Here is a 12,590-nt window from a genome sequence, read left to right on the forward strand (position 1 = left end):
TTTACAAACCAATTATGGCCACATCACATCTTAAAGGATTCACGGCCTTTGAGACTTCAATCTCTTTCTGTGAACTCGTGTACTTATTACCTCTAAGGCAAGGAGACAAACCATTGAGTCACATTTAATATAATAAACCAATTTACACTAGAAAGGAGACTGTGATTACCTTATCCTGGAATGGATAACCAGGTCCAAGAGCAGCCTTGACCATCAAACTTCAGACATCCAATGGGCAGCCCCGCCCTAACTTAATTGGTCTGCAACCCACCAGCCAAAAATTTATGATCTCCAAAGCTCCAAACCTCAATGGGCAAGGCTTTTAACTTTTCCATTACTCCCTCCTTCACTACAGACCTGTCATTCCTTTCTGGTCTTTCTCTTTTTCCTTTCCACCACTTTCTTCTTCTCTTCAGGCCTCTTCAGTCTCCATAGGCCTGCACTACTCTGCCCTAATGACCACTTTTCTGCTTCCTCTCTTCTCAGGTTTTTCCCTTCCTTCTGTCTTACCACTTTCTTCCATCCGGGTAGCTCTCATTTATATCTCCCCTTCCAGTGCTCTGAAAATGCAACTTATATATAGGTTGTACCCCTCCTCACTCCAACGGGTCTTCTGCCTAACAGTTTTCAACCGTCACTTCCCAAACTGCCCAATGTTCAATCACTTCTTGACAGCTCACCATGTGAGGCTTGACATCTCCACCTTTGGTGGATTTCCCCACACTCTCCGGTGGGCCAGGCCAAGAATTTACAAAGATTAATGGCTCTCACAGATATTTCTGGCTCCACTGGTTATTACAGTCCCCTCATAGTGAATTAGAAGAAATTGAAATTGTATATGTCGTTGTTATATTACAAACTTGATGAGACATCACTAACCCATTGTGACCTCATCACTGCGGTGACATCACAAACTCATTGTGATATCACATTGCCATTGTGCCACCATGATCATATTGTGACAACCCAAACCTATTATAACCTCAGAAGCTTTGAAAGAAAGTATGGTCTTTGTGACATCACAGGCCATTTGTGTACCCAAACCCTCATTTTGAGCTAATGACAATTGAGGTCATACATGCCATTTTGACATCGCAAAAACTTTGTGACATCATTACCAGTGTAACATCACATTGTCATTGTGACATCATAAAACAATGACATCATAGCATTATGACATCACATGATCATTGTGATCATTGGAATGCCTATTCTGTGATTCCATTCTATTTGAAATGTGGCAGGTAGGTTGATATCAGAAATATATTGTGACCACATAATCATTATGACATCACAATACCTTGATGACACCACATTGCCATTATGATATCACTAACCCACTGTTACATCACAAAACTGTCCTAGTCTCATAAATTTTTTGACATGCTTCCAGTGCGATCTCTTCGGCATCACTGAGTTCATAAATTTTTTAACTCATACTTCAGGTATGACATGTGATATTAGAAATCCACTGTGACATCACACTGCCAGATGTCATGACCACTGAGTCACATTGTGACATCACAAACCTGTTAAGACCCATTACACTTGTGCCAACATATGCCTTTGGATGCATCATTATCCCTTATGAACTTATATATTCATTGTCAATTAGAGATCTGGCATGAGATTGTGAGATCACCATCCCATTGTGAAATCACAAACCTATGTGACCGCATCACCTGTATGGATAACCATTTCTGACTTCAATACAATACTATCTCATTTAATGGTAACATCACATTGCCAATGGGCTATCTCTGTCCCATTGCATTTTCACCAACCTATTATGTCCTCATAATATTTTACAAAATTTATGGCCTTTCTGACTTCTAGCTCCTTATGTTAATTTGTATCTTCATTGTGATCTAGTAGAATAAAATTGGACATGTAGTGGTGATATTATAATTTCATTGTGACATCACTATCCAAGTGTGACCTTATCACCACTGTGACATCACAAACCCATTGTGACATCACATTGCCACAGTGATATCACGATCACCTTGTGATATCCCAAACCTCTTGTGATCTCTTAGCACCTTTGAAAAAGCACATGGTGTTTGTAACAACACAGTCCATTTGGGTAACGATATTCTCATTGTGAATAAAGGACAACTGACATCAGACATGCCATTGTACCATTACACGCTTTGTGACATAATCTACAGAGTGAGATCACATTGTTGTTAGGATACCATCAGTCCATTGTGACATCCCAAAATGACAATGACATCGTAGCATTATGACATCACATTTTCATTGTGAGGTCATAGAGACAATGTGATTGCCTATTCTGTGATTTCAGTTTATCTCAAATGTGGCATATAGGTTGATTTCAGAAACCCATTGTGACCACATCACCATTGTGACATTGCAATCCCTTTGTGACCTCATATTGATTTTGTGATATCATTAATGCAATGTAACATCACAAACCTGTCTTGTCTTCATAAATTTTGTAACAAGCGACTACCTTGACCTGGGCTGGAGCCCCAGAGCTAATTGCAGCCTCATCTATGAACCCTCATACCTCCAAAGAGCAGCCCAGCCGTTTGTTAACTGGTCTTCAAACAACCAACCCCCAAAATAATCATCTCCAAAGCTCCACACTTCAAAGGACAAGGCTTTTTCCTTTCTTTTCATTCTCCTTCTCTACAGACCTGTCCTATCTTTCAGGTATTTTCATTTTTTCCTTCCACCATTCCCTTCTTCTCTTCAGGTTGCTGTACTCTTGACAGGCCTTCCCTGCCCTGTCCAGGTGGCCAGTTGCCGTCCTTCACCTCCTGCTCTCCCTAAATTTCCTCTCCTCCCAGGTCTTTACCCTCCTGCGGTCTCATCACTTCTTTCCTTCCAGACCTTTCCCCTTTTTCTACCCCCTTCTGTTGCTCTGAACATGCAACCTACATATAGGCTGTACCCTGCCCCCACTAAAATATGTTTCCTGCATAACAGTTTTCAATCATCACTTTCCAAATATCGTTGCCCAATAACTTTTTGGCAGCCAACCATGTGGGGCTTAACATCCTATCTCTTCAGCAGCATGTCCTGCCCATTCCAGCGGCATGCAACCCCCTTTCTGGTGGTCCAGACCAGGAGGTCATGATGATTATCTGTTCACGTGGATTATAGGGATACTGCTGGTTATTACAGTGTCCTCATAGTGAACTAATAGCGACTGAAATTGGACAAATAATTGTGATATTACAAACTCATGACTTAACTAACCAATTGTGACCTCAAAACCACTGTGACATCATGAATCCATTGTGACATCACATTGCTGTTTAGACACCAGGATCACATTGTGACATCCCAAATCTATTATGACCTCTTATAACCTTTGAAAAAATACATATCTTTGTGACATAACAGTGCCTTTGTGTACCCAAACCCCACTGTGAAATATTGATAATCGAGAATCAGACATGACATTTTAACATCAAAAAGTTTGTGCGGTCATCACAACTGTGACATCACATTGTCGTTGTGATACCATCTGCTCGTTGTGAAATCACAAAACTAAAATATGATAAAATTGTAATTTCACAATGTCATTGTGATATCATCGACACATTATGAATCCCTTTTCTGTGATTTCATTCGAATTCAAATGTGGCATATAGGTGGATATCATAAACAAATCATGAACTCATAATCATTGTGACATCAAAACCCCTTTGCACATCACATTGCCATTGTGATATCACTAACAGACCGTGACATCACAAACCTATCCTGTCATCATAACTTTTGTGACATGCCTTTCTTTCCTCATAATCTGTTGGTGACCTCATTAGATTTCACATATGACATTTGATATCACAAATTCACAGTGACATCATGATCATGGTGACACCACACTGCCAGATGTCATAACCATTGTGTCAAATTCTGACATCACAAACCTTTTAGGATTTCAATATGTGACACCACAAACTTTTGGAGAAACCACAGTCCCTTTGTGAACTCATATACTCATTGTAAGTTAAAGACAATTGAGAACCATCATGTCATTGTGACATGGCCAGCACATTGTGACATCACCACTCTTTTGTGATTTCATCACCAATGTGGCATCATCAACTATTTGTGACACCAAAACAATATTCTGACATGATGTAGTGAGTTGACATTGCCATGGTGATATCACTGTTCCACTGTGTTTTCAGAAACCTAATATGGCCTCATAACATTTAAAAAGATTCATGTGCCTTAGGACTTCACGCTCCTTCTGTGAACTTGTATGCACTTTGTGAAATAGTAGCAATTCAAATTGGACATGTGTTTGAGATATTACAAAATCATTATAGCATCAAAAACCCATTGTGACCTCATCACAACTGTGAATCCTAAAGGTATCATGACCCTTAAGTACCTTTGAAAACACATAAGGCATTTGTGACATCACAGTCCCTTTGTGTACCCATATCCTCAATTTGAACACATGACAATTGAATTCATATATGCCACTGTAACATCACAAACCCTTTGTGACCCATCACCAGTGTGACAGCACATATTCATTATGACAGCATCACCTCCTTGCAACATCACCAATTTACAATGACCTCATAGCATTATGACATTATACTGTCATTGTGATGTTATAGACACATTGTAAATGCCTATTCTCTTATTTCATTCTATTTTAAATGTGGCATGTGGGTTGATATCAGAAAATCATTGTGATCTCATAGATATATGGCATCACAATCACTTTGTGACATCACAGTGCCATGGTGATATCACTAACACACTGTGACCTCACAAACATGTGCCTGTCCTCATTAGTCTTGTGACGTGCTACAACTGTGATGTCTTAGGCCCTTTATGAGCTCATAATCTGTTTTCAGACATAATATTTCAGTTATGATATGTGATATCAGAAATCCACTGTGACATCATGACCATTGTGACATCATACTGACAGATATCATGACCATTGTGTCACACTATGACATCGCAATCCTCCTAGGACTTCATCACATTTGTGACAACACATGCCTTTGGAGATACCACAGTTCATTTGTGAACTCAGATTCTCTGTGATTACATGACAACTGAGAAACTTTATGCCATTTGGATATCACCAACCAATTGTGACATCATAGACCTAGTGTGACCCCTTACCTGTATGGCATCACCAACTAATTGTGACATCAAAACTTTTTGTGATATCACAATGTGACACGATGTTCATGACATCTGTCATTTTGATGTCACAATGGTCATGATGTCACAGTGGATTTCTGGTATCTCATGTCATACATGAAATATGAGGTTGGAAACAAATTATAAGGGCCAAAAGTTCTAAGATATCACAATGTCAGCATTTCACAGAAGTTAGGAGGATAGGAGAGGTTTGTGATGTCACATGGTATTAGTTATATCACAATGGCACTGTGATGTCACAACGTGATTATGATGTCAAAATGGTTATGTAGGCACAAAAATGTGTTTCTGATATCAACTCTTATGCCACATTTGAAATACAATGAAATCACAGAATAGGCATTCACAATGTGTTTATGATGTCACAATGACAATTGTTATAATGTGATTATGTCATTGAGTTTGGTGATGTCACAATGAGCTGATGCTCTCATAATGAAAACGTGATGTCACACATAATGCTCTCATAATGAAATCATGATGTCACAATGACAATATTGTCACAATGGGTTTGTGATGTCGTGCTAATGATGATGTCAAAATGTGTTTGTGATGTCACAATGAGTTTGTAATATCACAATCAAATTTCCAATTTCAATTGCTACTAGTTCACAAGGAGGACACTGTAATAATCGCAGGGCCCCAGTAATCTATAGGGTCCGATAATCAGCGTGGTCCCATCTCCTGGCCAGCTTGAAAGGACAGGATATTCTGTGGGAGGGGCTGATACATTAATCACCAAGTGTTGAGCTGTTAAGAAGTGATTGGGCTGTGGGGAGTTTGGGATGTGACAGTTGAAAACTGTTAGCAGTTGGAGTGGAGAAGGGGTACAGACTTTATATATGCTGCTTGTTCAGAGCAATGGAAGAGGAGATAAAAATTGAAAAGTCCTGGAAGGAAGGAAGTGGTGTGATAGCAGAAGGGAAAAGACCTGGGAGGAGAGGAAGTTGAGGGAGAGCAGGAGGTGAAGGATGGCAACTGACGACCCAGGCAAAGCAGTTCAGGCCTGTGGAGAGTAGAGAGACCTGAAGAGAAGAAGGAACTGGTAGAAGAGAAAAAGGGAAAGACTTCAAAGGAAGTATAGGTCTGTAGCGAAGGAGAGACAAAGGGAAAGGGAAAAAAGGCTTGCCCTTTGATGTTTGGAGCTTTGGATATCATAATTTTGGGGGTTGGTGGTTTGGAGAACATTTATTATATTAAATGTGTCCGGATGGATTCTCTTGAACAATAGAGGTCCGAATTTTTGGAGACCCCATGGAAATTAATCCGTTTGGATGGCATCAGCCCTTGGCCCCAGGGGAAAATCCCTATAGGTGAGAGTGTCAGCTTTCAGGGCCTTGAGTGTTTGTCTCCAGAGGACCAACATGGACAAAAGTCATATAAGTACCTATAGGGGTGCGTCTGGGCAAGCTTGCCAGCCTGCTTTTGGGACCCCCTTTAGAGGTCATTTGTGGCTTTCTTGGAAAACCATCTGGGAACTCCTTGAGAGGTCATATGGGGCTTCCTTGGGAAGCCATCTGGAACTTCATCAAGAGTGCATCTGCAACTTCCTTGAGAAGCTATCTGAGACCTACCCTGGAGGTCATCTTGGGCCTTCTCCAGTGGCCATCTTGGACTTTCTCCAGAGGTCATCTGGGGCTTCCTCAGGAGGCCACCTGAGACCTATTCAAAAGTATTCATTGGGGATTCCTTAAGCGGCAATTTAGGACAACCTCCTGAGGACATGTGGAGCTTTTTTGGGAGGTCATCTCGGGATACCTTGATGAAAAATCTGACTGTCTTCATATATCATCTGGGACTTCCAAGGGAAGCTATATGGGACCTTCTCTGGAGGTCATCTGTCGCACTTTCAAGAGGGTTATCTGGAACCTCCTCTGGAGTTCATATGTGGCCTCCTTGAGTGGCCATCTGGGAGCTACTCAAGAGGTAATCTCATCCTCATTGAAAAGACATCTGGAAACTCCTTTGGAGGTCATCTGACACTTCCTTGGGAAGCCATTTGGAACCTCCATGAGAGGTCATCTAGGGCCTCCTAGAGACGATATATGAGACATCCTCCAGAGGTCATCTGCAGCATCCTCAAGAAGGAATCTGGGATGGTTTCCCTGTCAACTGGGATCTCTGTAGAGGTCAAAATTGAGTGGTGTGGGACATGTGTGTTAAGTGTCTGTGGTTCTTGGTCTGTGTGTGTATGCTGATAGTTCCATCTGTGTCCTGTATGTACCTCTGTTTACTCCTTTTCTCAGGATGGGAGAACAGGCCTAAAGTTGTCATATCCAAAAACTATTCTCCCCCAGGGTTACAGAATCCTTCAGAGGAAGATGCACTGATGTACTCTCTCTCCTATTCTTTGACATCAGTACCTCTAATCTAAAGTCCTCCCATAACAAAAGTGGTTACTTGTACCAGCCTGAGGTGGTACAATGTGGTATGTTACCCTTATTACCTTTGAGACAGGAACATGGAGGAGATGGTGGGCAGGCCGCCTTTCTAATATATTTTCCCTTTACAACTAGTTACCTGTATAACTGGAAACATCAAAACCCATCCTTTTCAGAAAAAATAAAACCAGGGGCTCATTACCTCATTAGAGACAGTAATTTTCACACACAAACACATCTGGGACGAGTGCCGGCAAATTTTACAGGTGTGTTTCACCTGGTAGAAAAGGGAGTGAATCCTGCTCAGTGACTCAAAGGTGGTCCTTGGACCACACAGTAGCCCCACTATTGAACCAGACTATTTGGCGTTTTCTTTTTGGTAGTTAGTTGGAGATACGAGCCTTAAAGTCTTTCCTGCCCTGGCCTTAAGCCTCTATCCTTCTAACTCAGCCTCCTAAATAGCTAGGATGACAAGAGTGATGCTCCAGCATCCAGCTCAAACCAAGGTTTCTTCATGTGCTGTGGAACCAGCACTGGAACCTTTCATCGTCTATAACCTCCCCACACACTGGAACTTGGCACACTGTAACTCGTGGTTGGATAAATAAATGAGCATCTGCCTATGACAATACTACAGAAATGTCCCATCCCATACAGGTAAGCATCCTGGGCGGGGGGTGGGGGGGGAAACCTGCTGTACCTCTCCCAGTTCTCCTTCTTCCCTCTTTCTGCCCTCCTGGTGCCACCGCACTTAACTGTTTTGGCTCCAAGGATGTGAGCCACGATGTACTCGCTGGATTCTGGGGCCTCTGGGATGTCTATCTTCTCAAAGATCTCTGGCCAACGGCTGACCAGCTCTGTGGCACTCAATTCCCTACTCAAGTGTGAACAAGGTTGCCATGAGGTGAAGGCCTGGCTCAAGGGGCATCCTCTTCTCCCCCCGGGGCCAGCCAGGATGTTCTACCACATCCAGCCCCCAAGTTTCATGTTGCAGAGAAAGGATCCTCGAGGTGCCCCGGGTTTCTGAATCTCCCAGAGTCCAGTGCAGGTGCTGGGAATCATCTCTGTTCACAACTGGCAGGCTAGGGATTGTGAGGTCACAATCTCTGCTCCCCACGGCATCCTCGACTGTGGTGGTCACCCTAGAGAGAGCCAGAGGAGAATCAACAGCTGCTGCATAAAGGCCGTCAAGGCACGACATTCATAGCAGGAGACCATCTGGCTGGGGAACTCTGCCTGTGCTGCTTTGAACGTCCTTGTTTGGTGGCTGAAGTGGTCTATCTAATTTGACCCATCATCCCAGGTGTTAGTGGAAATTTCCAGCTTCAAGAAAAACCCTGGAAAAGGTGGCATTTCAGTTGTCCCAATCAAACGTAAAGGGTTCCAAAGTCAGCGGTCCCCTTTTCCTTCCAGACAGCCTACAGCAAGTTATAGAAACTGGCATTTAGAGAGCCTTAGTTAACTGCCACGGCCTGATACCTAGCAAGCTCCAGGAGGGGAAACACACTTGCCTACCACTGCCCAGCTGGAAACGGCCTAAGAGGTATGCAGATTGGAGTCTGAAGGACTCCAGGGAGGGTTGCCCACCGGTGCACTCCCCCATGAGGGAACACGCCACCACTGGGGGCCTGGAGCACCCTGCCCAGATGCCCATGGACACCGTTAATGCCCTGGGTAAGGTTGCCCCCTCATCCTCGGTCGTGGTGAACCATCTAATATGTAACAACGTTCACCACTCCCCAGTCCCTCCTAGCTTCACAGCCCCTCCCCTACTCCCCCACATCTCAGTCCCTAATTATGTTTTGTAGACACATTCCCAATACACACGAGAGCAGACGGTCTGGCTGAAAGAATGCGGCTGTGGTCACACTCGTCTCACAACCCTTCAGGCTGAAGACAGAAGCACAGGTGTCCACTCTGGTCTGCACCATTGCACCAATAAGATGTACAAGTCATTCTGTTGAAATCGAACTTTACAACTTTGGTGGGGGGGAGGAGGACAGGGTGGGGGCGCAGGGGGTAAATGGGAAGGGATGGATAGGGGAAACAAAGTAGGAGGCTACAATGCTTGACAAGAATTGTACTCATTATCTTGCCTAGGCAATTTTAACCCTTCCGTACAGTATTTTCACAAGAAAAACTAATAAATTTTAAAAAGAAAGAAAAAAAAGAAAAAAAAAAACATGAGGATGACATGATCTTGTATTTAATGGACTCCATGGATTCCACTCTCAAGTTACTTGAGTTGATCAGAAACTTTGGCCAACTAGCAGAATATAATTTTGTCTCAATAAAACCAACCAAGAAAGGAATAAAAAATAAACAAGAAAGGAATACACAGTTGGAATTTTGGGCTAATTTTGTCATTATGTTTTGGTAGTCAAGTATCCTATAGAAATGCAACTCATGTATAATCCTCAGTTGTGTTGTAAATGTTGTCTTAATTACAGAACATGTCTAGATGCAAAAGAGCTCATGATTCCCAATTAAAAATTTGAAAAAGTAAACATCATTCATTTAGTTTCCAAAGAACTGAAGGATTACAAAAGTTTATTGGAGAAATAGGAATGTTCATTTAATGTAGGACTTTGTAGACCTGGCTAAATTAGAATTCAGATTTAAAATATATATTTTTGTTTATACTTTAATATTCGATAGGATACTACAAAATTCTTTTCAAGTAAAAGGTTTAATTTACAAATTCACAAATGATTCTGGCATTCTAATTGACTAGAGTAGTTAGTCTTTCAAGTGAGGTATAATAAGAACTTAGTTAATAGATAATTCCAACAGTTCATGTGTAAAATGATAATGTCAATAATCTAGACAAATTGCCAACAAATTGATTATATTAATTTATAAATATAGAAAAAGAGCAATCTTTTGAGACTTTGGTTTAACATGGTTTGAAGATAGTAATTGTGTGACATCTTTTTTTTTCTACCTATACATAACACAGGAAGAAATTTCCATATTTATGTACCTCTGTATACAATGAGAAAAATGCTAGGTTTGAGGTTTGTTTTTATTTTGTTTTTGTTGTTTGGTTTGTCATAGGGCTTAACCTCTGGGCTCGGGTACTGTCCCTAAGCCTGTTTTTTCTCAAGGCTATTGCTCTACCACTTGAACCTTAACGCCACTTCAGTCTGGCTTTTCCTTATGAGTTTATTGGAGATAAGAATCCAAGGAACTTTCCTGCTTGGGTGGGCTTTCAACTATAATCTTGAAATCTTAATATTAAGATATACAGATCTCTTGAATATCTATGATAGATTATATATAATAAAATATATAAAAATAAAAATAATAATAAATAATATTTGCAAGTGTTTTAATCTCAAGAAAACTACTGCGGGGAAAATGATATAGCAAAGTTAGTGTAGTATTCTTTCCAAAATAGGAAGGGCATCACATTAGCAGAAGTGTAGTATTTTTCACAATAGTGATAAAGTAGTCATGATGTGAATTTAGGGAATTTTAAGGTGCACCTTACGAGTTGCAAACTGTTTCGCTAGGATGACTTTACAGCATAAAAACTTGGGATTGATTGTCATAGAAATAATAGCTTACTCTGATGAACAAATGTTTACTCTTACGTAATGATTTATGGGAAGTGGCACTGTGGCTCAAGTGGTAGAGCACTCACCTTGAGCTGCAGAACGCAGGGACAGCACCCAAGCCCATTGTTCAAGCCCCAGGACTGACCAAAAAAAAAAAAAAACGAAGAATTAATTATTATAGATACTTCATAGTTTTATCCTCTACAAGAACATGTCTATTTTTTCTGTTGACTTTTAAATATGTAATGTAGCATTGAAAACTGCATCTATGCAGAATTAAATAAAATGCAAACAGGTACTATTTTGAATGTGTCTGGTATGGCATATTCAGTATTTGAAAATGAGTAGTTAGTAGTCTTAGGAATGTTGAGGAACACATATATTCTGTCCTCTTAACAATTAGTCAGTTTTCAGTTTTTAAAGTTAGGGTTTCCATAGAATTGAACTGTTTTCTGTTTTAGTATGAGGCAATACTAAAATAATGTTTTTTTTTTCAAAATAATGGCAAGTATATTCTGAAAATATTGTATAGTTTGATAACATTCCAGTTGATGTCCCTCTGATAAAGAAAGAGCTAACTCAAGTTAGCAGCCAAAATGTTCATTTTTTAAAAGGTAATACACATAGAATAATATTTACTATATCAATAAAGTGAAATTATATTTTATGTAGCTCATTTTTAACTTAATTTTATTGTCAAGGTGATATATAGAAGGGGTTGCAGTAATTGTAAGGTATTGAATACATAACATGTCAAAATTTTTACGCCCTCTCTCATTTTTCTCACACTTTTTCTTTATCCCAATACTCCTCACAAGATGTAATGTAAATTTCCAACATGTTGTCCTGTGAGTATGGCTATTGCATTGGTTTACCTTTTGTCCTTTGTCTCACCATTTTATTGTTCTGCTTCCCTTGCCAAATGAAGATAAATGTATATACAATACACAGGAGACTGAAATCAAATACAACAGTGGACAAACCATACGGGAAAACACAAAACAAAAAAGAAGTCACATAGTACATTAAAAACAACAACCAAAAAGAAAAACCTCTCTTTCCATATCTAGGAGTTTATTTTGCTCAGCATCATTTTATATGGTCATTTATACATAGCTATTGAGCCATTCTGCTCATCTGCTAGGACTATCTTAGATATTTCCTAGTTATTACAAATGAAGGAAACCATGGAATCTGTTTCTTTGTGTCTTGCTTATTTTTCTTAGTAGGATTTTTCCAAGTCTTTCCTTTTCCTTATGAATAGGAAGCATAGAATTACTCCGTACATATATAAACCACATTTTGTCAATTCTTTCATCTACTGAGTGGCATATTTGTTTAAAACATGATTGCATGTAAATATCACTAAAGGCCATTCAAAAATGACAGATTCCACCTCACCAGATATAACAATATCATGACTTCTAAGTAAGATAGTATTTTATGCTGGTACAAGTGTTGAGATATAGGATGA

This window comes from Dipodomys spectabilis, unplaced genomic scaffold, assembly GCF_019054845.1.
Source record: "Dipodomys spectabilis isolate Male_0828 unplaced genomic scaffold, ASM1905484v1 ptg000298l, whole genome shotgun sequence".
Lineage (NCBI taxonomy): Eukaryota > Metazoa > Chordata > Mammalia > Rodentia > Heteromyidae > Dipodomys > Dipodomys spectabilis.